The sequence below is a fragment of the Apteryx mantelli genome, chromosome 1 (genome assembly GCF_036417845.1).
Source record: "Apteryx mantelli isolate bAptMan1 chromosome 1, bAptMan1.hap1, whole genome shotgun sequence".
NCBI lineage: Eukaryota > Metazoa > Chordata > Aves > Apterygiformes > Apterygidae > Apteryx > Apteryx mantelli.
Window position 1 is genome coordinate 75,002,334 of NC_089978.1, and position 23,562 is coordinate 75,025,895.

A 23,562-nucleotide genomic window follows, 5' to 3' on the forward strand; every position below is an offset into this window, starting at 1 on the left:
ACCCTCTCTCCTCTTCTTCCCACCTGGAAAGCAATTTACATGAACAGCCAAGAGAATTATTTCTGGCAGAAACTTCTTTTACTAACTCATGTAGCTACAGTAATACTGAAACATTTTGTGAATTGATGCTGAGTTTGAATTGTCTATTCAGAAAAAAATAAAAAGCTTTTTCAAGGAAATGAATTGTTTCACTTCTGCTTTTTTCAAAATGAAATACATTTCAGCTGTTTTGATAATTCCTTCAGATTTACTTTCTAGTAAATTAAATATGAATAAAAATGCTCAAAGTAGAAAAACATTATATTTTAGGTCAAACTATGTTTCATTTATCCTGAAGTTATTTTTCTCAAACCCTTTGATTTCACCAGCCAGTTCTGAAATGTTTCTGTTTCAGTACAATTCAAAATTATTCTTTTCCTTTCTTTTTTTCCGAACTGTGATTCAAAATATCCTACTTCCAGGTAACTTGAATCAACGGGACCTGTTTTCAGGGAAGATTTTTCATTACTGGTAATTTTATGCAGGGATTCTTAACTTTCTTTTGAAAGAAATGGAAATATTTGTGATCCTTCATCTCAGTAATGACTTGAATGCCAGCAGGCAGAAGATACTGCTTATGATGAGGTCTGCAGAAAGGATGGTTACAGCATGTTGTAAAACTCTGAGCCAGAAAGTAAAGGGACATGAGAGGAGATGAAGCGTCTTTAGAAATGCATTCATTTCAGAGCTGGATTCAAAGCATTTTCATTGTCAGTTAAAGAGCACTGCGTATTTGTTGTCCAGAAATCCTCAAGAGAGGAATTTTAGACATTCAAAGTCATGGCATTCCATGTGGATTTAGTGTTTTGCTTATTTAAATCTTCCAGTGAACACAGTCCCTGTGACTGTGTAAGTCTGGCACTCTGGGGCAACTATTTACAAAAGTCTGGTTATCAAGGACAACACTTATTTTCCTCACATGGTCGTCTTCTCCTATAACTTTCCCCACTATGGATCCCACGTCTAGAACACTACCCCAGGAACAGGCTCGTTCACTACTATTTTGAAGGTGGCGTTATTTTGTGCAGAGGAGCATGTGGGAAATAAGCTTTGAACATCAGTGTGCATACTGGGGCTCCTTACTTGTGAGGAATGGCACAGGTCGCTTATCCTGGAGTACAGCACCCTCGTCTGAAAAAAAAAAAAACAGATGATGGGAACGGCAATGGTAAAAATATTACTTTGTTGATAACCATCACACCTAAATATCTAATGTGAAAGAAGAAAAAGTGGATTGTTATCTAAAAGGATTTTACATCTGGAAGTGATTTTGAAAGCCAGCACATATGCCACAGACTTAAAAAGAAGCTAAACAAAGTAGACAGATGGTCAGTCACCAAACTAGATGCAATCAGAATATGGAAAAATAATTTATCATATTCCCTCCTCCCAGCTTTTCATGTAGACACTGGACTTGGCAAGCTGTTAATCTCGTTTTCTGATGAGTGCTTACAACTGAGCCTGGTTGTTCTTAAGACTGCCAGACCCATCAGAATTTGTAGTTTTCAGCAGGCTTTGTAGTTTTCAGCAGGCTTTGTAGTTTTCAGCAGGCTTAGTCCTATCAGCCACTTTTTTTGAGGTGTTGAGTGCTCTGGCCTTTCTTAGTCATTTGCCTCCTCTTTCCTGTGCCCATGATTTCTCAGTGTAGTAAATCCAGCCTGAGGGCTTCTAGGTCAAAAATGTTGCAGCTACAGTGCTGCAACAAGTGCTGATTTGGGCTAAGCTTTTGCTGCTGAGTCAAGTTTCCACAGATAATTTTGATTTGGTTAGTGTTGTACTGGCACATTTTTATACGAGATCTGGTATCATCTGTTTGTGCCACTCTAGCTTTATGCTCAGACCTGTCATCTCTTACAGCCAGCTTGGAAACAGCATAAATCTCATGTCATGCACTTTTCTAACCCAGTGGAACTGGGACCATGTGCCCTTGCCTGATCAACATGACATCTGGCCTGGGATCTGTCATGTACAAAGCCAGTATATGAAACCATGTTTTCTCCTGCATATATATACCTTAACACTGAGTGTCTTAAAGTAACAAGTGTTTTGTTCTGTTTTTTTCATTTCACTTCCCAGGAAGTGTCTTAGAACAAATTAGTTAATTGCAACTGCACAGAGAAGGGGATTTAGCAACTGAAGCAGGATGTGGGGCTAATGTAACTGTGGAGTTAGAGAAAATATTTCTATTTTCCCTCCCCCTCCCTTTTCTTCTCTTCTGTCCTAGTTTCCACTTAGCTTCACCTAAGCCAGAGGCTGAATAAAACCCACCTCGCAGTAGCTCCCACCACCTGTTCTGGCTCAGCTGCTCTGCCCTGCTGAAGGATGGAGCTAGCATTGAGGCTTGCCCTTACTGCCAGGGTTTGGCAGCTGTAGCAGGCCATGAGCAATGAGGGTGCAGTTAGACAAGGCAGCTTACCGGCTCCAAGAGCTCACTGTTGCCAAAGGAGAGAGAAGACCTGCCCCCTTCTTTCCCAATCCCTGCTGTTCCCCAACATATGGTCTCACCCTTTTCCTCATGCCAGATCATCAGAGCACCCTTCAGTGAACAGACCCAGTTCTCTACTACAGATCCAGCAGAAGGTGGATCACTTTTTCTTTGTGGGGTAGTTTCCCACTATCTTAATGAAGTGACTCAGCTCACAGGGGATCAGAGAAACACCAGTGTCAGGACAAAGTAATTGGCCATAGCAAATACTTGAGAGACAGGGAAAGGAGGGAGAGGTGGGACTGCTACTTTTAGCATTAACGCTCTCCTAAATAGGCTTAGCCTTTGTTGTCTAACCACACCTTTCACCAGTGAATTACACAGTCAGCTACACCAGTTGCTAAAATCACTATGTAAGCAGTATCAGAGACTCTCTCACACAGTCTGGTAAATAAAGAAACCTTAAGCCAGAATTTAACACTGGATCTGTGAAAGGTGAGAGAAACACAAGTTCATGATCATTCAGCTGTGCTTGTCCCTCTCCTGGGGAATACTATACCCATGCCACAAACAAAGGTACTGCATTAATGTTTAACTAGCATTTCTGTGGGAAACTTCTTTTGCAAGGGTCAGGTTAGAAAGTTTCAATGCACTGCAGGAGCTAAAGATATTACTTCTCTGTACCAGTGGGGCCTTCAGAGACATGCAGATTGCATATCTGTTGGTCTATTTAACTCTTGTCAGAACCCGGCTCTCTCACTGGAAATTCAGAAAGGAAAGTTTTTGTCCTGCTATGTTTTGACATTCCTTACATTGTTTCCTTCTCGGTGGCATTTAAGCTGGTAGTGCTTTCTTAATTTCCATGGCAATACAAGAAGCCATACTATAGATTTGCAGCCACATGCTGGGAGACAGCTTCTTGGAGGATTATTTATGGCTCTTCAATTTCCCACCACTCTACAAACACGCTGGAGAATCTGGCAGCAATTTTAATAGTACAATGAAGAGGAAAACCACACAAACGTCCTCTACAGAAAGCTCCTAAATCCTGAGTCAGACTGGAAGAGCTTTATCCGTCATGCTGTCGCTTTACTCCGAATAAGCACAGGAACTTTTTCTACATGAGCAAACAACTGAGCTGACAGCTTCTTTTCACATTCAAAGGCTAATCAAGTTAACTGCACAGCTCCTCTGAGGAGAGAAGCTAGGAAAAGGAAAGCAACAAAATCCCTTTCATTAAGAAGCATTCCTCAGCTGTCAAAGCTTTACGGTGGCTCCTACACAACCGGAGGGCCCTGTATTTTCTAGCTGTAAAAAGACAGGGGATGGGCAAACACCACTGAGATGGGGACGCAGAAAGAAGGAGGAAGCCATGCAGCCTGTGGAGGCATCACCAGCACCGGGGCGCGCTCGCCCTGGCTGGGGCTTACCGGGGATCAGCGGGGACCTGCTCCCTCGGGCCGACGGCGCTTCCTCTCCTCTGGCCCTGATTTCATGTACTGGTCTCCTCCGCACACATTTCAGAGTGGCTGCCAAAAGAGGGACATAACAGTAAAGCTGTTCCCCGGGTTTTCATCGCTCGTCCTTCCCTGAGCTCCCCTATTGTGTTTATTGGCGCTTAGCGCTGTTGTTATATGTAACTTAAAGACGGTCTTTACACAGGGGTCTGTCACCTTTTTGCCTGTGAAACACCCTCTGTACTGACAGTGGCACATAAATACGTGGTGACACAAAGACAAGACGAAAAGTGACTGTGCAGCCACGGTGTCCCGCTCGGGACCTCCTCCTCGCCGAGGGACACCCCTCAGAGCAGGGGCGCAGTTTCTTTATCGCTCTCTAAAGCGCCTCCAGCTCGGCCCAGCGAGGCGCACCGCCGTGCTGGGGGGCAGCGGGGGCCGGGGCTGCGCCCCTCCCAAGCGAGTGCGACATGGCGGCAAGGTCTCCGGCGTCACCATGGCAGCACCGGCCTGGCCCAGCCCGGCCTGGCCCGGCAGGCCTCCGGCTCGCAGGCCCTGCGGGCATAGGCTTAGTTCCCAGATAAATTCCTCCACTCCGCAGGCAGCCAGAGTGTCAGCAGGGACTGCTGGATTTGCCGGATTAAAACGGCAAAACACAGGAGGGGCGGGCAAACGCTGGTGTGGGGCCGCGCTCCAGGCGGCTCCCAGCTGCCTCGCTGAGCTCCCCTGCTTATTTAAGCAGCTGAACGCTGCCTGCCGCAAAGGCCCAGGAGCCCCAGGCCTCCCTTTTGGCTGTCGGTGGCGCTCCTCCTGAATGGCAACGGGCTCCCCTTGCACAAAAGGCGCTGCGGCCCTCCCCTCCCGCCCCGCAGAGAGGACCCCAGCCGGAAAGCCTCGCTGCCCTCCCGCGCTACGGGCAGCCTCCTCAACAAGCACCAAAAACTGCGTGTTTAAGGAAATAGCATAGCTTTTTTTTTTTTTTTTTTTGCTGTAAGATGAGTTAATATTTGACTCCCATTTTAGCAATCCTTTGGCAGGCCCCTAATGTCCTTCCTGCAAAACTGTCCCTGCGTCACTCAGGGGTTTCCCTCTTCAGTTACAACCATGCCTACACCTTACCGCCTCGGGCGGCACGCAAAAATGCATCTGCACAGCCACGAGATTGCAAAGCAGTTAGTGCAGACATTAAAGAAGACAAAGTACTCCTGCCTGACTCTGTTACAGAGAGCACCTGCCCCCAGCGTGGAGATACCTCCGCTAAAAGAGGCCATGCCCCGTGCAACCAGATTTTGAGCTGCTTACAACTTCTGCCGTCTCCCAGGGGCCAGAGGCTGGAGTCCCAGCCCAAACGAAAAGACCCCCTCATTCCCCATGTGTACTATATACTGTGCTAGATATCCCAGGAAAACCTTGTTAATAGTTTGAGAGCTAAACGTTGCCTCCAGTTTTTATTTCTACGAGAGCGCGAGTCTCTGAAGATGATAACCATCTACACAAATGTGGAAAGCTGCAGGTTGCCCAGGCACACCTACTCCCAGCGGGCCACTGACCTGCACGAATGCACCTTCTGTCAGTCAAGGAGCTAGGTGGTTCCCACTTCTGCAAACTGGTTTTTAAAGCTATCAAAACGGAACTAAGAAAACCTGTCGTAACTGCTTCCTGCTTGGAACAAGGCACACGGCGTGAAGTGTTGTTCCCTCCAAGATACTGTGTGCTCTGTGAAACCTCCTCCTGATAAAAATAGCTTGAAAAGATGGGAAATGCTTGGAACAGTGCTAATCAGCAGGACGAAAGCCAGGAGAAACAGCTTGTCCCCTGTCTACTATTAAGACAATCAAAGAGAAGTTTGACTCAGAGCAGCTTGACTTCCAGTCCCCCCAGCTGGCAAGAAAAACTTCACAGCTGGATTTGCTTTTCTGCAGGAATCTCACTGCAGAACAGCTGGGATACTTCTGTCCTGTGGTAAGAATATAATCTTCAGCTTTTCTTCAGCTTTTTCATCTTTAGCTTTTCCCCCGTCTTATACTGAGACTTCAGAATGAAATGACAAAAATCTGGTTCCTAGTTGCTTTGTCAAAGGACTTGATATCTGCCTTCAAGCCCAGTCAATCTCTTTTCTTTTTTTTTCTTTTTTTGTCAGACCAGGAGAAGTGAAAAGAAAGGAAAAGATAATTACTGGCAATAGGTACCAAACATCTCTGCTAAATTGCCCCAGATTTGGACAAGAGAAGTATTGTATTCTGAGCTGCATGAAGAACAGCACCATGTGGGGATAGACTAGTCCGCACAGGCCTGCTTACCCATCTTTTACTCATCCACTCCCAGCACTTTATATGGATGAATTTTAGTGTTCATGAAAGCATCTATCTTGACCAATTCAGTGTTTGCAAAACATGTTGGCTTCATCAAAAGAAGAGAGCCTGGGAAAGGCAAGAACAGCTTTGTCAGCTTTCTGTCAACACAGGAGGGCCACAGAAAAAGCCGTTTTGGTTTCACTATGTTTCCCGCATGGACAAGTTCACACAGCAAACACGGTGAGAAAGATTTATCACCCCTGGAAGCAATTCCCCTCAGCTAAAGCATTATAGGCAGTCAAGAGAGCAGCATCAAGGGGCCCTGTCACCGAGCTTCACGTTCATAAATATCCTTACTCAGGTCCAGAGCTGACCCTTTACACCCACAGCTGGGACAAGATGGGGAAAACATTGCAGAGAGCTGTGGACCTTTTCAAGCGAAAAGCTCGAAGTCCCCCTATGCACATTTCCTTAGTTGCTTTTGTGCACAGGGGTGGTTTTAAAACACCGCCAGAAAAAACACAGCCAGGAAAAAAGCCAGCTTCTAGCAGTGTTCATCCCACTGAGGTAAGGCCTCCCAGCTTGATCAGACTTCAGCTGCCATCTGTCACTTCTCCTCCTTGACCCTTTTCTCTGTCTCCAGCCATGGGAGCCCACAACCACCTGGGCCTGCCATGGGCTGGGACCCAGCACAGCAGGGTCGGAGGAGAGGACAGTGCAGTCCAGCGTGGGCTCTCATGCAGGGAGCTGAGCAAAGCCGATTAGCCTTCACCTGAAGCACCAAACATGACTTCAGACTTTGCTGCTGGGAGATTTTCCACCCATCCTAAAAGGGGAAGAAGGCTCTGAGCCATGATCTGCTCCGGGGTGAACAAAAGGGGAATTACAACTGAAACAGCTACCAAAGAATACAGCTGAACACACCTGTGGCACCTTTGGTCCATTTGGCTGGCTGGCTTCTTTGTGGTGGGTGTATGGCACATACCCAAGGCTGCCTCAGAGCTGCCCTGAGGTAGCTCAGGTTGCTGTAAAAAGGGAAGAGCAGTCAGAGCTCAGGAGGTTTGCTCATGGGTAGCTGGCCCCTGAAATAGGTACAGGGAACCACTTGCTGTCGAACGGGGAGAACGTAATTACCTTCATCCCTCCCCTTTGGTTCACGGCAATGGGACAAGTTTCCTCTGAAAAGTCATTTAACCAGCTGCAGAAGTTTTAATAAAACAATGTGCAGTGAAAATTTAAAAGCTTGCTGCTTTCTACTGAAAAGACTGTCTTCTGGGACTCTGGCTGCCTGACTCCAAGCCAAAGGTGTGTGGTTAGTACCATCGCTGATTGCTCTGCTGCTTACTGCAGAGAGCAGGGAAGAGGCGATTGCCATCCCACAAAGGAAAGCTGAAATCTTAATACCGTCAATAAGAAATTAGAAGAAGGAATTATTTTACCATACCTGATGAGTGGTAAAATGAGAAAATTACCAACTTCAGCTCTGAAGTTGAATCCCAGCTTTACTGCTGAAACTAAACAGACCAGCACACATGCATTTCTAGCCAGTGACTGAGTCATTTCAGAAGTCAGTGATTTGCTGATACATGCCCATAGCAAACACTCAGAGAAGGATCTGGTGGTGACTACAGGCCCACGTACTAAGCAGCAGATGAGGATCTATTTAATCCAGCTGCATCATACCAGGATTGCTAACCAATTGAAAATGGAAACTTAACTCCAGATCTGCAGTGATAATGTCAGACGAGGATATTGTTGGCATTAGATTGCTTCACTCTCAGCATCCCACCCCTTCCAGATGGGAATTATTTGTCCTTGGTTAGTCTCTAAGTCTTTAATTAGTCTGCTCAGAGATTTATGAATGAAAAGATCTACACAAGGGCAAAATAGTAACAATTATTCCTATAGAAATCTTTTCCGTTACTAACTGCTTAAAATATATATATAATATGCTAAATATGGGTATTTATTATTTCAGTTATTTGACTCTTCATTATTTTAATTCTTTGCAGAGGGTTTTCTTTTAATTTCTATTGTATTGGCTCCTCAATATCCTCATTGTGAACTAGACTCTATTGGGCTAAGTGACACACAGAAAAGGAGGAGACTGCCCAAAGCCTTTACAGTCTAAATGCAGGACAAGAGACAAGAAATAATGACCAAACCCTGAGACAATACTCATCACTGTCACTGGTAATAGCGTAATTGGCCTACAGTAACGGCTGCTAGGTGTCTGCAAGCTGGCATAGCAAAAGAAAGATTTTAAAGAGAGGTTGTAAGGGGGATCAGGAGGTCACTTTAAAGATGTCTGTGGGGAATGTCTTTCTAAGTGAAAAGTCTCAAGGGGGAAAGAGGGAAAAGTCTCAGTCGATCTCTTCCATTTGCTTCATGGCATGCCCAGGATTGCTCAGGCAGGGGCTACAGCCACCCTGGGTTGCTAATCACATTGGAGCTGCTGCAAAGGGTCACATTTGCAATACAGAAGAGATGCACGTGGTTTGTGAGATGCTGTTTAACTACTCTGCACATAGAAAAAAATCATAGAAACTTAGAGCTATCTTGAGAGTCTTCTATTTCCAGTATAACTCAACACTTTTAATCAAAGGATCACAGCAGACTGTTTGGGCCACAGTGCCACAAAGATTTGCATTAACAACCACAAAAAAGGGCCAAAGTCTGAAGGCTTGTCTCTTAACTTTACGTCTGTTTTTTTCTTGTTTGCTCATATTCTGCATGCAGAATTTTAAAAAATATATTTTGCTGTCATTCCCTGGATCACCTTCTCATGTTTTGTGGAGCAGATCACAGACTGGGCAACACTGATCTGACCTATCACTGTTCCTGTGAGTGGGATCAACTGTACTTAAAACACTGATTTAGATGCTACCCAGAAAAGGGCCTGAGTAGCTGGTAGACCACAGTGACAGAGCAAGAAGACAGTGAGGAGCCCTCGTGGAAAGATGATGCGCTCTGTTTAGCTCTGCTTAACTGAACTACAGCTGATGGCTAGACACAGCCACAAGCAAGTGTTATGGCAACAGGCCAAGACTGAAGTACCTGCAGAAGAGAGAGACTTTTCACATAGAAAAGTATGTATGCAGTGATCTTCAAACCAGTTCCCCCTCACAGTAGGGTTCAGCTCAGTGTGACTGTGCAGCAGACAACTACATATCAGGTTATTTACTGCTTTTTATAAGAAAGAATGGGATTAAAGTTACCAAAGTTAAGAGGAACTATATTCAAAATAAGTCATGCTCAGTGCAAAAGGAAAGATAATGAAACACTTTAGAGGTTTCCTATGTTTTCATAGAAGATTGATGCATTTTTGGCCAGAGTTTGTGTGTGAAGAATATGGTGATATGCTGCCACTTTTTTAGTTTGCTAATTTTTACATTGCATAATGTCCTAAACTGAACATATTCTTTCCTTCTAAAGAACATTATATTCTTTCCATAAGACCTCCTGTGACTCAGATTTAGAAAATCTGTAACTAAACTCTGCTACCTATATTTCCTGCCAGTATGCTAGAAATGAGTAACACTCAGAAGTAGAACAAACATTTTAGAGGAGGAAAAAAATCTTCCTTTCTTAAGAAAGTTTAAGGAAGTTTGATAATGAGCAAACATTTGATGGGCTTTCCTTATACTTAAGAAAAAAAAAAAAAAGCACATCCTGAGAGAGATACAGCTAGTACTAAGGATATTGTTTTCTTGAAAGTTAAACTGGCATGCCAGACTACTTAAGCACTAGACAAATGCCCTGCTTGTGAAGTTAATGTGAAGAAAGAAACTCTCACAACATTTCAAAGCTGCAATACTATTTGTATGTATTAATTTTGCTGTACAGACCCAAAGAGAAAATATTCTCTCTCCCTTTTCAAGATGCTTGGACTTCTTAGAGATTCCAACACTGACTAAAGCAAAAATCTGCCACTTTCAATGAAGGTGAAGATCTTTGAAGAGAATTGATAGATCTCTTCCCCTTTGCTGGAGAGCACAGCTGACAATTGTCTTTCTAAGGGTAGGGCTTCCTTGCAGGCACTTGCAGCTACCATGCCATTATCAAAGGCACTTTAATCTGTAACTTCTAATTGCTTTTAAACAACACTGTTCATTTTAGTGTAATGCCATCCTCCCAACCAGCAAGCAGGCCAAGTGTCTGCTTTGTCTACCTGTCTGACCCTGTATAGTCAATTCTGTGGCTTAGAGACTATCTATCTATCTTCCATGTTTCTTGTCAGCTCTGCACCTCTTAGTTTCTGATCCTTGTCTGTGTCTTCAGCACAGTCTAAATGAATATAATAAATGCTACAGGAAGACAGAGTGTGTATCATGGTCATTATTAGTGGAACAAGTACTCAGAAATTTTTTGGTGAGGCAAGAATTACAACCAAACCCTACTTCCCCTAAATTATACACATGGTTAATATCAGAGGGACTTAGAACAACATATTAAGCATTTTGTTCACTTAGGTACAAGATATTAAGCATTTTGTTCACTTGGGTACAACACAAAACAGCCATCTTCAGAAATGTTTCTGGGGCAGATTGGACTGCAAATGCCCATGTTTGCCAAAAGGCATTCTTTGGAGCGAAAAGGAGCCTTTCAGCAAAGGGAATAAAGAGAGACAAAGCAGGGCTGAGAATTCAAATGCACAGCTTATCAGCCTGCTCAGTGGTAGTTAAAGAGTTTGGGGGGGTGAGGCGTTGGGCTGGAGCTTGACTAACCAGTACTGAAGATCAAAGTGTAGTATTTCCATTGATGCAGGTCAACATAAGGCCTTGCCATCTGGCCCTTAATACTGACAAAGAACAGCTGAGCCATGTTTTAATATGGGCTTAACTGGCATCCTGCTATTAGAGCTAAATCTTAAAAACTGTATTTGTTGCTGGAATGAATGCTAACCCTCACTGGCAGAAGAAAATAAACTTTTTTAGTTCCTGAGGGAAACTCACAGCACCTTTCCGCACACTGAGTCTAATCCTTAATATCTGCGTACCTCCTGGGAGAGGAGTCAAATACATGGCACATTTGAGTGGCAGTTTGCCCTTTAGGGAGCATGCTCGCAGCAAAAGACAGCTTCAGTGAAGCCACCTAGAAGAGGACACTCTTTGGAAGAAAAACTAATGATGTATTACAGTGATAAGAAACAGTGTTGCAAACTTGTAATATGAAATATGGTGCTTCTAACAAAAATAACTCTGAGTCCCTGAAATAACTCAAAGACAGTAATTTACACACCCATCACATTTATTAACAGGCAGAGATAACAGTTAGACCCTGAAAGTATGTGCAGGCGTTCTTCCATCGTTCATGATGGGATGAGCGCAGACAGGCATATATGTGGGTGAAGGAGGAAGATGTTGGGGAAAAAAACAACCAAATAAAAACTCAGCGACGCTTCAAACCACGAATTTTCCTTCACATGTCCAGAGGAATACAAGTTCTGACTGAGCCATTTTAAAAGATATTGCTCAACTTTTGCCCCTCTTCTATTTCTTTATGTTAACAAAGAGATGTTATACTAATAGTAATGCCTTTCCAGTAATAAAACATTTCCAAACAAACTCCCACTTGGAAGAAGCAAAGCTGTTATTTTTCCAGGTTTATTTTTAATATAGAGGAGTGGATGCCTCTTGCCCAAGTAGAGCCTTCTGAGAACTAGATAATCTGATTCAAGAATGGTTGCTTAGGCTTCCTGTGTGGAGGTGGATGTCTAAAACAAGACAGATGGTATGTCTTCTGGAGATACCTACAACTGTCCCTGACTATGGAGGAGCCTAGGCCCCAGGTTGGGATGACACACTTAACATTCAGGTGGCCATAGTCAGATGGGGCATCCCACAAAGAGCAATTGTTTGTGTCATGTGCAGTGCTCAGAGTGGGGCACTATGCCCCAGGTTCTCATCTTTTAGACAAATAGTCATATTCTGAATCAAAGTGGTTGCAGAAACTCATCCTGAGCTCTCCCGTCTCCAGGAGCAGGACTTAGTGGGAGCTGGGGATTATTGCTCCAGACACAGACAGGCATCCAACTAATCACCATGTGAGGTGGCAGCTCCCAGCTGCCACTGAGCTCAAGAAATACACATTTTGCCTCACGCTTTGAGCAGCTGACCCAAGTGCAAACATCACATACCCTGGGAGGTAAACAGAGAGCAGACTTCTTGGGACAGCACAGAGCAAACCTTGCTCTGTGTAAAAATGATGTGAGAGCCACCACAAAAAAGACTCATATGGAAACACTTACGGTGCTCTCCTTCACATCTCTGCTCTCAGCCCTGGCTTTTGTGCTTTCCCAGTGCTACTCGATAAGGAATGAATCACTACAGTAGTGTGATGAAGCAGCAAGCTGTGAACACATTTTGTTGTGTTATCTAATGGTGATACACTGAGGATGTGGTTAATTAGAGAATCATGCTCACTCTGGCAGACTTTCTCAAATGAAAATGAGTTTTGAGGTTTGCTGGCTGCTAGGGTGAAGCTGCTGAGTAGATAGCCACAAAAGCATTTAAATGTGCATACTCCCCTGCACATCACCTGTCATGCAGCAGTAGCCACAACTATGCAAAAAATGTAAAAAAAATGTAAAAAATGCAATAGATGATAAAAAATCCAGCCCTTTTTTTCCCTTTGTGAGGGTTTGAAGGCTCTGTGCTGTTAACTCCTCTAAGCCCATAATGAAGCCACAGATGCTCATATCAAACAGCTATGGACTGGGGATGAAAGTAATCTTTTGCCAAGGGTGACAGCAAACCCACATGCCATCTGAGTGTAAGCCATCTGCCTAAGTATATGCACCTATATAGGTTTGAGTCTTAGCTGCGAGCAGTTCCTTTGTTTCTGATTCTGGAAAAATATTTTCTTCGTGTTCCTCTTTACAGGTAGGGGTTTTAAGTTTGTTTGCTTGTTCTTTTGTTTTTTTCCTCTCCAGAGCATTTGATTATTGTAGGCATGGCTGATAGCTGTGGCCAGAAAAATACCTCAGTTTCAATGTTTATAACTTTAAACAGATGGGCTGAAATTTTCCATTCTCTGACTTCAATTTGATTGCATCAAGGGCTTAAGGGGGGGATTTTTGTTCCTTTTATGTCAGCTCTGAGAGGTCAGGCACTGCAGAATAACACTAAGGGACAAAATGTTGTTTTTCATGTTCAAAAATATGTAAAGGTTGCAATGTCACCATCCTCTGGAGGAAGGATTTAAAGTTTGGCAGGAGATGTGCCTTTGGCTATATGCAAGTTACAAATGTCTGAAAACATATATATATTGCACATGCTCAGTAAAGATTAGGTAGGGTCTTTTATCTTTATTCTCTGGGAACTTGGTTGGCTGAGTAGGCCCTTCTCGATAAATGCAGTTCCTTCCATCTCTTGGCCATTGTGAGTACAGGCAGAGGAACCAAGACTAGGAAGTCTCTCCCTCCTGTATTTTCAGCCCCGCAGAATCTGAGAAAGAAATTTTTCCCACAAGGCTCTTATACCATGCAAGGCAAATTACTGGGTGCCCATCTTGAGAGACCGGTGTTGACTTTGTGTAAATGAAAAGTTTCAACACATGCAACTGAAGTCAGCATTACCTTGCTGTGGTTAGAGAAGTCCTAAATAATGCTGCATGCTCCCAAATACTCAGTCCTTAGTATCTCAAGCTGGACATCCAAAACAATTAACACACACAACACAAACATTTCTGACATGGGTCTCATTTCCTGTGTATAAACTGGAGATGACTCCACTCTCTTGTCTCACCTAAAGGTTGTAAAGATTGTGAAACCTTTGTGAAAGTTTGTGGAGCCTTTGGATAGTTGTTGATATATGTCATGTAGAAAGTCTGAGAAAATAATTCTCTCCTCAAAACAAGGCTTGATGGATGTGCAACAAATAGGGCCTGAGGCCCTATAAGGGAAAAAGAAACTATTGCATAGTTGATCTTGAGTGGTATCCATGCAGGGACTGCCCTCTATCCACCTGCACTGAAGGGAGAAGGAGTCCTGCAGAAAAGAGTGTTATGTGCAAAACGTTAAGTCCTGATCACATTTTCCTTCTCCACCAAACTACCCTGGTCAGAAACAGACAAGTTTGATCCTTGGCCTGCTACTCTGCACAGCTAAAGACTGGAATGCTTTGCCTTTCAGAAAGAAAGAAATCCAAATTTCCCAAAGGAATGAACTCAGCTGGATTTTGGCCTAATATCTGAAATATTGTACTGGGAATTCATGATAAAATTTCCTAAAGGACAGAAGTCCCATTGGCTTTGGTAGCTTTAGGTTAAAGCCTTAGAGAGAGTCAGCTTCATTTGCAAAGGTGTTCCAGTGTGATCCCTGAACTGTTTCTCTCTGGAGCCATCTCTGCAACTGGAGTTGCCATGACTGTCCTGTTGGAGACCCGTGGGACTGCTGGTTAAAAGAGAACCAGGTGCCTTACACAGATGAAACTCATCCTCTGACATATTCGTGTCTAATAGTGAACCTCCACTGACTCCACTGCCTACCAGTGCAGCAGTTAAGGAGCCTAAATTTTTGAGTGAAGAGATACAAGCACTTGTCCAAAACATGAAAACTATCAAAGTAACAGCACTAGCTATTCAGTAATAACAGTGCTGCATACACAGTACGTGATGGCTGGAATGTAACATAAAGATACTTTCTGAAATCTACCAGGCAGTGCCTTTTAAAATAAAGTTGTCAACACTATATGTGGTTGAAATAAGAATAAATACATTGTTTTCTTCACCTCCATTACGAATGTCAGCCCACTGCTATTCTGATGACATGTAATACATTTTTGTAATGACATAATTGTGCCTGATTTTTTTAAATATCAAGTTGACAAGAAAGCTTTCTGTTTTATTAATGCACTTGAATTCCACCAAGCTTGTTGTGTGAGTAAACACACAAGAAGAAGAAGAGGACAGGATCTACACAAGTACATCCACCCATCCATTCACCTTCCCACTGGAGCATGTGTCTAGTCCCCAGGGTAATCTGGTATTTCATTCTATCAGAATTTTCATCCACTCACTTTATGGCCATTAGCTCACATGAGTAAGTGCCAGCATGCCTGGCCGAGACAAGCATGAAGCCCTCTTGGGGATATTGGTTTGATCTGGAGCCCAAGGAAATCAACAGCACTTCACCAGTGTTTTCAGCAGTGCCTGTGCAGAAACGAATACCAGAAAATGGTCTCATTCACCTCCAAGAACTGTAACTTCTTAACTCCCCGAAGTGGCAATAGGCTGTTTGCTTTTCTTCTGTATACAGTTAGAGACCGAAGCATTTTCATCATGTCTTTGTTTTTTTAATCTACCAGCGGCACTTGTGGCAATGGCCTGAAATGATTACAGTGAGGTGCAGAAGAACCAGCTCACTGGCTGAAAGCCAGCTGACTTGTGCCTCTCTGGTTACCGGGCTACAAGTATCGGGGAAATGATGTAGCTCCTAAGAACTGCTGTGGTCAATGCTGAGGTCTGTTGTTTGTTGTGTTTTTAATTATCTCCCTCCAGGCCGCAGACGAAAGTTGCCAAGATAGACTGAAGCACATATTAAGAAAACGGCATGCTGAATGTAAGGTATTACCAGCCCAGCTCAGCCGGCGGGAGAGGCACTCCGTGCGCATGTGCTAGCGAGTGAAAAATAAAAGCAGGCAGGGAAGGAAACGCTGGCCTTGGCGCAGGTGTCCCTGCCCGAGGAGGACAGGCAGGGGCAAAGCATGTATTTGAGGGAATTTGAGGGAAATTGAGGGAAGAGGCTCTCCATGGCAAAGCCAAAGAAAGAAGGGACAGCTTCCCAGTGTCTTTCTATGCACAGTCAAAATCTCTCAGGAAGAGCTGTTCCTTCAAGATTTCACCCTCAAACATAGGAAATATCACAATCACTGGTGATTTCATGAGATTCCCAACATTTACAGGGAAAATGACGCAAAAAAAGGTTGTTTGAAAAGCCAGCACTTTTAAAACAGGATTTAAACTCAAGGCAGAAAATGAATTCAAATGCAAACACTGTCTAGTTAGCTAATCCTACTCAGAAATCTTTTCTTGCTATGAAATACAAATGCATGTTAAATCGTCTCCTGTTTAGAACAAAGTAATTTTAGAAGCTGTTATTGCATAGACCATATCCAAATGGTATTTAAAATATGCAGAAGCTCTATTATGTATCTGTTAGCTTAATTTAACATCAAAATGAAAAGATACTCAAGCATCACAGAACAGTCCATGTTGTTTCCAGTCACAGAGAGAAGCTTGCTCATTTTCAGGAACCTGAAGTTCTTGCTCCTCTTTTGGAGTGGGGGTTATCTGTGGGCAAACCAGGGCCTAAACGTATACCATTAAAATCAGAAAGCAGTTTGGTTCCTGTCTTCACTAGCAGTCGGATCAAACCTTGATCCCTCAGTTTTCTTGCCAATAGGATACAAATAAAGCACTTTAGGGTAGAAAGAAAAAGAGCATGTGGATTCACCAATTATCAGTCAAGAAGAAAATGTATGTGATCAGTTAGTCTAAACTTCTGCAAAACACAGGCTCTAGAATTTCCCTGAAAGAGTTTCAGTTCAAGCCAAAGTGACTTGTTCAAACAAGAATTCATGCAGGGAGTCTTTTGGCTTATTGCTGTATATGTTTGGAAAGAGGTGGGGTTTTTAACCATAACATCTTGTTATGAAAGAAAAAACAGGTTGAAGGAAGACTTGATTTTAAATATATTAGTGACAATAAAAGAATTCACATTTGTTCCACTAAATTTAGCATCCAGAATGAAGCTTTAATCTGCCTCTGTGGTTTTTTTTCATGTTAAATGCACAAGTTCTCTCTTTTGAATGAAGAAAATGGAGAAAGTACTTTTAGAAGCTAACTTTCACTGTAAATGTGCATTACATGTTAACTGCAACCTCTCCTCTCCTCCCCTATACTCTCCTCACCTATACTCTCCTCCTCCATACTCTCTTCTCCTCTCCTCCCCTCTCCTTCATATGCTTTTACCACACTCATTAGAGTGGAATGTGAATGCCTCTAACCATGTGTTTAATGATGCCTCTAAGAGCTGTCATATCTGGTTTGCTCTCTTCCTTATCGCCTCCCTGGGGGAGAGATAGGTATCTGTAATGTTTTGGAAGGGTTTGTTTTAGATGTACATGCTGCTCTCTGTTTATATTAGATTGGACAGATTGAAGAAGTACACTTTATACTCGCAGTGGAAGACAACAGGTTTGTGTAATTTCAAATGTCATCTTAGTTGTTTGCTCTATTTATTTCAACACTTGTTTTTCACATTTTTGTGGTTTTAACCCCCTTGCCCCTTTTGAACAGAAGCTCTTTCATACTTCTTTTTTTTTTCCAGAGTCCTCTATGAACTGTTTTTGCAATGATATATTAAAAAATGTCTTGCCCTCTGCAGTGCATCCCTGCCCCAAAATCACAGGTCAGTGTCCACTTTGCAATTATGTATGTGTGTGTTGGGGGGTGGGGGGACTGCAAGTTATTTTTTTAACACAAATTATTTCTCTGACCTTGCTTATACTACCGCTATGCAAACAGTTGCATCAGCACTACCGAGAGGGAAAGGGTAAGCAGCTGGCCTGGGGGATGAAGTGGGAAGTTCTTCAACTGTTTTCATTGCCAATGCTAACATGTTGTGTACCTACACCATCCGTGCGTGGTGACCAGGCTCTGTAAAAAAACAACAAAAGAACAAACAAACAAAAAAATCCCATGATACAGGAGACGCGTCATATGCACTAGAACATGTGATAGAGGACAACTACCCTAAGCCTGGTCCTGTGGTGGGGTTTCTGCTAGATGAGCTCCCGCATGAGGTTCTGTCACAGACACATATTTGCTGCTCTGGGATATGTGGCAAAGAGCAGGTTTTCTGCATCCGGCTGTTTGGCATGAGGTTACATGAAAGGGGGACATTTGCTGTTGTATTGTTCCCTATGAATCAGCTGTAGGATCAGAATTCAGGCCTGTGATTCCCAGGTTTGAAAGGAGGTAGAGGGAAACTCTCAAGTCCTCAATGAAAGGCATACTGTCCAATTTTTGTCCCCACAAGCTGTTTCTAAAATGTGGGACAAAGATTGTCAGAAAAACTGTCCTGGGAACATTGGTACAGGGGTTTAAACTGTGGGACTGCCCTGGTCGGTCCAGGGCAGCTGGTCAGTATACTCCAGTGCAGCTATTCTAACATGGATGGCTTAGCACACTGAATTTATTCAAATAAGCTGTGCTGATATAAACACTTTCATATGAGTGCAGTTTCCTCCATGCTGGGGGCCTCACTGCTTCTACTTAAACTTGTCTAATTTCACTGATGCAAAAACTGTGTGCAGATGAACCCTAAGACTCTCAAATTCCAGTAATTTGATTTTGTCTCAAGGCCATGCTGAGAAAAGGCAAGACTCTGCTTGCTCTGTCCACAGACGAAAGCTGTCATACTGGAAATTCCATTATGGCAAGATTAGCAGCGTGTGGAACTTGTAATAATTAGTTACCATACCAGCATATAAATAAAAGGACAAATTGCTGACAAAAGCCTTTATATATTTGCTGTAAATAAAAGTAGAGATGATAGGTGTTTTCAAAACAAGGAGGAGATATGACAGTTTTCATTTGACCTATGACATATCCTCTGGGATGAACATTTTTTCCTCAGGAGGATTATGATTAAATTCCCATGGTGCTCACTATGGCTGCTTTATTAGAAACTAGTCAAACATCTGCAGGATATCAAACTTCGATGTATACAGATTAAATCAGTCCTGGAAAAAAATATCAGCACTCTCCTGCAAAGCATAAAGAGGAGGGTTTTTTTATGAGTGTGGCAAGAGCATTAAACACCGAATAAATTCTTGTAACTTGGGGAGATGTGCGGATTATTTTTGTTTAAAAATAAAAGAAATTTGAAGCTGAAGAACAACAAATGCTCTTGGTAAGTAGAATAAGCACAGTCAGCAGTCGGTAGGTACAGAGAGTACTTAGTTACAGATGCCGCTGTTTTAGCATGGTGCTGTGAGCATGAGATACCTAGGGTTTGTGTGTTTGAAGCATGCGACACTGTCCCTTGGGGCATGCAGTCGGTCCCAGTGCACTGCTTCATGCACCAGCACTGGCCTGCAGAACATGCGTTCTTCTCTCCCTCTAAAGAACTCCATTTTAGCTTGCAGCCAAAGGACACTAGAGAGGCTGCATTTTTCTCCTTTACCTGTATGAATATTTCCTAAAGCGGGCTTTTGAAATGGATCATTTCAGCCTCAACTACTTCATTGTGCAGGCATCCTGAGGGATGTGGATGCATGAGGACACATTGTCAGGGCAAGGGATAGAATCAAAACACAGATGGCAGGCAATGTATACTAGCCCTCACAGAAAAAAATATGCCATATAATTACGATTCTACCAGAACAAGAAGATTCAATGGCAAGTGGAAATTACAATATCATGACTGTACATGTATCACCCTTTTAGCTAACTAAACTGCCTGTGGAAATTCTCAGATGGGATCGGCCCTTTGTCATAGGCTACACCTGTGCCCAATGCACTGTATGCGTGTGCAGCAGGTATAATTTGCATGAATAATCCACTATAGCCTGAAGACTGCAATCAGTGAGTGTCAGCACCCTTGCATTTGAGTTTCAAAAAGACACACCCCAGAAAGACTATCTGTCATGTCTCCACAAGATTTACAGTTGTTTGCTACCAAGCCATAGTCTTCAAAGGTAGACTCCTGCATTCCTGAATGTATACTGTGTCAAGGTCTTGTGCTTATGGTCAGCCATAAGCACAAATCATGCTATTTTCTTCAGCTATTTTAGAAGTAAAGAGACTCTCCAGAATTACCTCCAATGAAAATATGTTTGGAGAGTTTGAGTACCATGTGGTAAATGTGGATGGTATGTATATTATTTTGTGAAGATCCTGTATTTATTTATAAGTGTGCCATTATCCGGTCTGGCTGTATGGAGTAAAATCAGAGGACAGTTACTGGAAGGAAATAAAATGGGAAAGGAAATGAAGGCAAGGAAAGGTGGAGTTTGGCTAATACCATGAGTCCTTTGGGAAACAGCAGGGAAGCGATGAGCTGGTGAATGCCCCGTGCCTGGCTCCAGCTAGTGAGAACTCAAATCTGGAGCTAAGACAAAAGAGGATACTAAAACCTGAACAATGCTGGCCTGCAAAAGAAGCAAGGTAGAAGGTTTGTGTGTATGTGAAAGGGGAATTATCAACAACACCAGGTGCTGCCTCCCTGGGAGAAATAATACCCCTAAAGCAGAACAAATAGGGTGACTCTGAAGTCAAGAACGAGAGCCACTGAATCAGAAGTATCTTGTCAAAACTTAATAGAAAAGGCTAAAGTTAGTGGGAAATACGTGCACAGGCTTCACTTCATTCACCCCGTTGGGCACTCCACAACCCTTTGGATGAATAAACAGTGCCTCGTTTTGACAAAACTGCTTTTAGATCGCTTTGGTTGGGATTCATTTCCCAGCTTTTAGTCACTTACATGTTCGGTTCCAGTCTTGGCTAAATGCCTGCGTCCCCTTCACAGCCAGGGAGGGAGGGCCGAATTTTGAGGGAGGAGGCAGCCCGCCCACCTCTGACACTGCCCCAAGAGGGGCCAAATGGGCCCTGGTGGGACCAGCCATTCTCCGCCAACAGATGAAGGAACCTGGGCAGCTAGCTGAGACCAGGCAGCTAAAGATAAATGAGATGTAGCCTACTTTCAGGCTCCCCAAGGACTGAGGCTCCCTGTTCAGAACAGCTGGGCTTGTGAGACTGACACCCCCCACCCTTCCCCCCGGCAAGTGCCTGGGGAGGAGAGGCAGAAATGTGGCCCAAATACACTGCTCTGTCCTCCAGGGAGGATGGTTGAGAACCCTACCCACAAAGAGAGGCACCTGTGAAGAAGTATGACATCCTGACAAGCACCTACCTTCAAGGGCCTTGGCTCGTACTAGGAGAAATAAGTGACAGTTTGGAAATAATTAAATCACAAGCCAGTAAATATGCTTTTTTCTCCTACCAGATTTTTTTCCTGTTGTTTTGCGTACAGACAGAAATGCTACCTGAACCTGGGTAAGTTTGATGTTGCCTGCAGTGAAGTTGCTAAATTCATGCTTGTCATCATTGTTTAAATGACTATGCCACTGTAATTAAATGCGTAAAATAACTTAGATTGGTGTATTTTGAAAGCACAGTAGTTTCCAAGCACAGATTAAATAGGTGGATGTATTTTAAATAAAAATATATTGCAATGCAAGGTAGGGGGAATGTACAGTAGGAAAAAAGTAATATAAAAAGATGTATGATTGAGATTCTTAAAAGATTCTTAAGATTCTTTCTTGACACAACCAGTGTAATCAAACTGCTCAGTCACAATTCTTTCTTCCCTCAGGTTCAGCTCAGGTGCACTCAGAAATGGACCTGTATATATGCGTACTGCAGCATGAATGAAAAGAGAAGGTGTTTTGAATGTCTCTTCCAGTAGAGATCCACATTCCTGAGAACATTTTTTCGTGAGGACCTACCATATCTCTCACGAGTTCCAAACCTGCCTCATACGCCACAAGTAACTCAGGCCTGAATTGTTCATGTCAGAAATCACGTGCCACCAAAAATGGTAGGATAATCTGAAAATGTAATGACCTTACAAATTCAGCTTGCCTGATGGGTTTTGAACTCCTTGTGCATCATATATAACTGCAAAAATAACAACTCTAAATGAATTCCCACAGTACAGCAACAGCGACATTTAAGAACAACCAAATACATTAACAATTGTGTTTGGAGACCGGAGATTTAACTCTGGGCTCCTCCCAAGAAACTGGAACAGCACTATTTGCAGTCATGATTATTCTTAGCTAAGTTGCCATGGAACAAAGCCTGGTTAATCCTAATGGACTGATTCAGGAACAATCTCTCTTTCTAATCTTATTGCCTAATTCTTTATCGCTCCCATTAGGCTAGTATTTATCTGAGCTCTAAGAGCAGCAAGATTTTCCAGGAGTTGTCATTTCACTATGTTGAGTAGTACCAGTGCAGTTCTCTTTATTAAGAATAATAAAGGATGGTTTTGTTCCAAGCTGAAGCATGCAGAGCTAAGAAGTACTTTTTCTTCCAGAAGCAGATTAAATCTCCTTTGAATTTTCCTGGAATTCATATGATTGAATACACATGAATTCCTTTGTTCCTTTGAGCCTTGAAAACTGCAAACATTCAATCAGTGGTACCTTCTCATGTGTAGCCAAACAAATGTATATATAATAATGTATATAATATGTATATAATAATGTATACAATGTATATAATAATATGTCTATAATAATGTATATAGTGTGTATAATAATGTATATAATGTATATAGAAAATGTATATATAATAAAACTACAGGCTTTTAAGAGAGGTTATTCTGTTTTTTTGTTTTCCTGTTGCCAGTTTCACAGCCATCTTGCCTTTCTCATCCTACTGCTTGCCTGACCTCATCTATTTGCCAATAGCAATACATAACATTAATTTCTATTAACTCACCACCCTCCTGCAAACTAGTCAAGAATTAGTATTCATGCTAGCATCCCCTAATGCATGTAGGATGTCTGAAAGCATAGAAGGAGCCTTAGATAAATGGCCCCGTGTTGCAAATTAATGGGGTAAAAGCTTGTGCTATGTCCAGACACGCAGTTTCTCCTGGTTGCATCTACCAGTGCACTGTGAGACTCTCCAGGTATCTATCTTATATTTCCTGGCACAGCTCTTAAAAGCAAGGCATGCACATACATGTGTATGTGTGTATAAGTGTAGTGGGGAGAGATGAATTCTTTGTAGGTTTTCTGAGAATTAATATTGCAGGAATTAAATCGTGGTCAGGTAGCAGAAAGGAGATACTGGAAAAAGAATGCCATTCATGTTTGTAATTTTCTTCTTACAGAAACACATACACAAAGACCTCCTTGAGTAAATCCCTGGAAAAATCATCCAACCGTTCTGCACAGAGCTAAGCTTGCAGTGATTAAAGCCACAGCAATATTTGCTTTAAAAGAAATAGCAGCGTAAGGTCACTGCAGACACCACCACATTGTTGTCTGCTATAGATTATAGGAAACAAAGTCATTTAATTTTAGAGTACCTCCTCACTGGAATAAATTTCAGAAAGATATTAAAAACAGCACTGGCAATAAAGGTATTTAAAGAGAAACAGAGTGGTTTGATGAGACAGATGGTAACTCTAACTTTGGCATTTTATCCCATAACCACATAGTTTTAGTTCAATTAGCTGGCAAAAAAAAATCTTTTTTATAAAAACTAAATAAACCTGCTTGCCCCTAATCAGCAACCAGTTTACATCCAAACAATAAAATAGCCA

The 23,562-nt window shown here is 42.7% G+C and overlaps 1 long non-coding RNA gene across 1 annotated transcript in view; it reads right to left on the minus strand.

Moving 5' to 3' along the window:
- Positions 1-1,064: 1,064 nt before the first annotated feature.
- Positions 1,065-23,562, minus strand: part of LOC136991879 (uncharacterized) — a 48,935-nt gene continuing 26,437 nt past the window's right edge. Inside the window, exons 2-3 of the long non-coding RNA XR_010883988.1 lie at positions 3,895-3,993; positions 1,065-1,170 (exon numbers count right to left, since the gene is read on the minus strand). This is a non-coding gene — a long non-coding RNA (uncharacterized lncRNA). The remainder of the gene's footprint in view (positions 1,171-3,894; positions 3,994-23,562) is intronic.